Source organism: Myiozetetes cayanensis, unplaced genomic scaffold (assembly GCF_022539395.1).
Source record: "Myiozetetes cayanensis isolate MyiCay16 unplaced genomic scaffold, myiCay2020 scf12, whole genome shotgun sequence".
NCBI lineage: Eukaryota > Metazoa > Chordata > Aves > Passeriformes > Tyrannidae > Myiozetetes > Myiozetetes cayanensis.
The window spans coordinates 14670193-14676106 of NW_026086826.1; positions in this window are offsets into that span (position 1 = coordinate 14670193).

Consider the following 5914-nt stretch of genomic DNA (forward strand, 5'->3'; position numbering starts at 1 on the left):
TTCTAAAAATTTGGTAATTGCTTATAAAATAAAGCAAGAACTATCCATCACTGAGGGCTAATTAGCATGATAAGTAGCATTGCAGTCTGTATATGGCAAACAAAGAACGAATTACAGGTTTCAGTTCTCAAAACCACATTTTAATGACAGTGGAATAATCCACAGAGTGGAAAATCTTTAGAGTAAATATGACACATACTTCCACAATGACATAATTACAGGCCTTACTGAAAGAGATATGGTGGATAGAAGCTTCTTTAGATACCACAAGAATGCTGCTCAGTGTTTGTCACAGCTCATGATTTCATCTGCTCTAAAGGTATAACTGAACCTTTCATTTCCATGTCAGAAATTCAAGACTCCAATGCCTTTCTTTGTTCCTTGGTTAATTTTGGCAGTAGCCCGCTATTGCAAAAGCTGCAGATTTGCTGTGATCCTGTTAATACACTCCTCCTTTCTCATCCCTGTATGCACTGCTTGGTGCAATACTGACCACAATTTATTTCTCCCAGCAGTTCTTAGACACTTGCTGCCTTACACAGAAATATGTATCCTTCAAAGGCAGTGATGGCAACACTTCTGCAGTAGTCTATTGTGTGGTGGCAGTGACATCTAGTGGGCTCCAACAACACTTCCAGTTTTCCCAGATGTTCCAAAAATCGGTCAAAGCATCTCTTTTCAGGATGCCCTGACCTTGTTATAAAGGCATATTTAAAAGTACAATCAAATATGAATAGTCGGAGGTTGAATTTAGTAATTAAGGCTGACTTTTACTTTCGGAGCATGTAGAAGTTTTATTTTAATTAGGAGCTCAGGTTTATGGAGCTCTCTTGATACTAAACGCTCTGAAGAAGTCAGTTCAAGTAGTGCAGGATTCAGCACTCCCCCAGACCCCTCTGGAAAAGAGAGAAAAACTTTGCTCTGTCGTGCTCCCTGAAAAGCAAGTGCAAAATGACAGGGTAAGACTGTTGGATTTCCATGACTGTTTATATGAACAGTATATCTGTTTAAAGGCTACATAGGCTGTAGTCCCAGTGGTTGACACAAGTGCCACATGCCAGTTCAAACTAGATAGAAAAAACCTGAGAGCTGATGTTAAAACCATATAAGCTATGTTTCTCAATGTCTTCCCAATATTCTTAAAATAATTTCAGCTTCCAGCTTCCTACACAGACTTGATGACGTTCCATGAAGAAGATAAGTTTAATTATTCCTATGCCACACGTGGAGAAATTGTAGTACCTTGTATAAAATTACTTTCTCAAAGTAATTATTAGGGAAGTGGTAAAGCTGCAAATATACCTCCAGTCATTAATCTACTATTGCACAGTAAAAGTTTAAAAGTTTATTTCAGTTTCCACAGAGGCCAGTTTCTCCAAGTATCAGATAGACAGCTGCGATGTGGGACCAAATTATTATCTTCCTGCTCCAGGAAGTATGATATTGAAAGGACAAGGATCATAAAAACAACACATGATTTACCTAGACCAGTTCCCTGAAATTTCAGGACTTTTGCCTACTAAATGTTTTGCCAGTTGTTGTGTGCAGTCCTAGTACAACTCCAGTTTGAGTGTTTAGGGGAAGCACAGCAACAGCTGCCACGAGGACCACTGAAAGAGTGCACTAATGTGAAAAGAAGCATTAATTCTCACTCAGCTGTAGTTTCTGAGCGGAAGTGTGCTGTTGAGAACAGCTGCTTTCTGGTTCTGTCAAACCAGTAACCAGATTTTTCATGAAAGCCTAATTGTACACAGGCCAGGCAGCTGGAACAACTGATTTTATAATCTTTGCCTGGTTATTATCAAGCTAAGCTCACAGTTGTTAATGTTGGCAAAGAATCTGTAGACTCACACACAAATAAATGTCCTTACCTATTCTAGTAAAACAGTTTTTGGTTATTAAAAAGAGGTAAAATTTAATAAGTTTATTTAAAATTGACTGTTCTGCTCCTTTTATTTTTATATATCTTTCCCATACATTAATAAATGTTAAATCAAATTTACACACATTTATCTTGAAAATCTGGCTCCAGGATTCCTATTATTCTTCAAAGTATTAGGTGGAGTTCTGCAGAGTTGTGACTGGTAATACATTGCCAGAATTCTTAACTTCCCACTGTTATACTGTTTAAAAGATTATATAAATACATAAATGTTAATAAAACATTTGTTTTATGAAAATATATGCTGCAGTTACATATTCATGAGTGGGAAGAGAAGTAGTGTATACACACAGAGTGACACGAGACCCATAAACCTCAGTGCATTATAGAACTAAATAAGTATGAATTCCAACATGGGCACTACATTATTGGGATTAGACATGCAACCAAAATGTGTTTGTTTCATTTAAAGTGTTTTCACAGGATATAAACTGGCTTAAGAAGGCATTTCTGGGATTGCCTTTTACAAATCTTTGACTCCAAAGCCTTTGGTTTAAACGCCACCTTCCCATACAGTCAGAAAACAGGACTGGGATTCAACTGAGAATCATTTCAGTTATAAGGTATTATTTTTTATATAAAAATATTTTATTTTAATTATACTATAAACCTTTATATTAATATAATTTTGGTTCGTTGGTTGGTTTGGCTTTTCTATATGAATTCGATTTCTAGTCATAGGAAAGTCATGTTTCAAGGTCTGTTTATATCCAACAGCACAATGCTGTAAAAGGTTATTTCTTCTTTTTGGACATGTTATAAGCAAGGCTGAAGATCACACAGTAAGCAAAATGTGGTGTTCACCACACCTGCTGGTGCATTGGTCTCTTCTTAATTGTCAGAGATCAGGGACATGATATGCTTCAATTTCTTTTTTGGCCTGAGACAATTTTTCAGCCTGACAACCTTATGGCACCTGTACTTTTACAAATGACCATCCCTGCTGTCTACCCTGCACTTCTGAGGGCAGCTACTGTTCGATAGTGTTACTGCAGCACAGCTCCTCAGTCCTTGCAGCTTATCACAGTGAGTTTGGGCATCTCTACACACTGTGCATTCTTTGAATACACCTTCAGCAATCTCCATGTCAGTATCTGCCTTGTAACTAAGCCTGTGTGCTAGGTATGGCTTTCCTTACCTGAGCCAGGTATATCAGTTTATCCTAAGCCAAATCCCCGGCAATCATGCTTTTGGCTCTGAATAGCAGCTGTAGAGAGGGACTGCATTTCCTATTAGAACCAGGTATTGAAGCTTCCAACAGACAGGGCAGACAGCCTGCATTTGGTAATATCCTAAAATGGTGACAGCAATCTGCAAGATTCAGCTGTTAACACCTGAATGCCTGTTCCTTCTAGGACGCCAAAAAGAAATCCCAGAGTTTGTCCTGAACAGTATGTAACAGGCCTCCAGCATGCAGAGAATGTCAAGAAAGGGAGTAATTCAGTAGTTTTTTTAGAGCAGTAGGACACCATGGAATTCAGGAAGCACAGAGTTCTAGACTGTGATCCAATAACTGAATTTATTTTTACATTACAGGATAAAATAGGGAAAAAATTATCCAAACTAGAGTTTTATATGAAATATGAAAACATGCAGATCTTTCTCTTGAATAAGTGCAGCAATCATTAGTCTGAAGAGTAATTTTATCCCTCTCACTCACATTCTGACTGCTTAGCATTCATAAAAACAGGAAGGATGTTAAAAGTGAGAACTGAAAAACCAGATCCAGTGCTGCTCATATGCCAAGCAGCCCATTTGCTAACAGTGGAAGTACTGGCTACCAAGGCATTTTCCTAAGGAGTAGTACCATTTTCTTTGGGGCTTCTCAAGAAAGCAGCAATTAAAAGTAAGTATTGCAAATCCTGCAAGAGCACTCTAACCCATGGGGGCTTAAAGGATGGGAGCCTTCTTCCTCTTCCATCCAGGCTGGGTTAGAAAAAAGAGGTATTTAATAATTTTCTGAAGGAAAAGCAGAGTGTTAAGGATGTCAGTCAACGTAACACAGAAAGCAGCACCTTCCTCCCTGGCAGGTGAGGCTCACAGGATGCAATTTTCAGGGAAAAACTAGCAGTGTTTTGATTTGGGAAAAGCTAGACCATGTTGGTGGCTGACCAGCCTGAATATATCACTCTCCCAAGGGTGCATCTCACCTGAGGTGGTGCTTCTCTCTTATGGTCAGGCACCACTGCTTTCTGTATTTTAGCATCTGTTTTTGTGGAACTCCACCCACTGCTGAAACTTAGTGCCAATGGAAGCTATGAAGTGAAATAATTGCATCTGTACATCCAAATTTAAAATCTTTGATGTTGTTGTCTTTTAACATATGCTTAATTGATACCACAAGGAATCATAATCAGTTCTTATATCACTGTAATCAGCTCTCATCAGACCATATAGTACTGAGCATTGAAAGGGAGATTTGTGTGACTTCTATATACTAGTAACACTAATTTTAAGAAATGGAAACAAACTTGCCATATAGGTTTTATATGCAAACACTTATACCCATGTATAAATAATGGCCAGTCTTCGCGAGCGAAGATCCGGGGAAGGTCTTTCCACCTTCCAGCCTGCGCATTGGATTTTTTAGGTGAGACACAGCGTGCGCGGAACTGAGCCCACCCTTTAATCCTAAGGTTCATCTGCCGGGGCCAAGCGAGCTTGGACGGTGGCAGCGAGGTCCTTAGGACGTAGGTGGGTTGCCTTTAAGGGCTAACGAGCTCCACCTGCCCGGGAGTGGCCCTGACCGGGAATCGAACCCGGGTCTCCGCGGTGATAGCGCGGCGCCTTTACCCCCTAGACCACCAGGGGCTCCTACCCATGTATAAGTGAGACAATAAAAGCTGAAAAAGGTAAAATGATTGAAGAAAAGGAAACACATGCACACAATACCTTTTAAGCCCTGTTCTTACCATAATAAAAGGTACAATGGGAACTTTGTGCAGCCTGGGTTTTGTTTTGGTTTTAATTCCTGGAATTTGACCGGCATGTAAGCAAGATTGCTCTGATTGTTAGTTATTTCCCTTTTCTGGAATTCACTTCTTGTCATAATGCCATAGGATTTCCTCTGACTTTATCAAATTCAGCCAAACATTACTTCTATTGGGATTATGAAGTAAAATACTTTCTTGAATGACCAGGATAATTTTCAAGCTGGGTATATTAAGTTGCTGCCAATGATGTGACAGTGTAAATCTAAGTCCTAGCCCATGTCAAAGGTACTTTCTTTTATTCTTGGACATTCAGAAATCATGATGAGAGATGTTAAAATAATGGAAATTACTAAAACTAGAGATCATATTCTCCTAATTTGCTTGATTACTTTTATTAAGTTATGCTACTCTACTCAAGGTTTTCAAATACTCCCTTTGTGATATTGATCCCCAGCTTTCATTTTCACAGTCTATCCGAAAACTATTTTTCGTGAAGACAAGGTTTCACTTACAAAAGTCAGGACTCAATAAACGGGACCAGGGTCAGGACTCATCCTCCCAGGGCCGGGTCCGGGGGTGCCAGTACCCGGGACAGGCCGGGTCGCAGACCCGGGAGTGGCGGGACTTCCCCGCGTGGGGTGGCGGACAGACGTGCCGGGGGGTCACCTCCGCCTGCATGAGGGGACCCTGCTTGTGCCGCCCGCCCCGCCAGTGAGTCCTTACGGTAAAGGCCGCGACCGGCTTCGAGAGCCTCCCTCCCCCGGGGCTGGCGGGCAGCCGCACTCGCCCCAGAGCAGCCACAGCCTCGGGGCCGACGATACCGCCTGGAACTCCCCAGGCCGAGGACACTGCAGGGGGATCCCCCCGCGGCCGGACACACCACCCGCCCCATCCTGCCCCGCCCACCGTCCCCTCACGACAGCGCGGGACGGAACGGACCGAGGCCGGCGCGGGGTCGCAGTCCCGGCCGGGCCGGGGCGGAGCGGGGCCGGGGCGGGGTCAGGCCTGGGGCGGAGCGGGGCCGGGGCAGGGTCAGGCC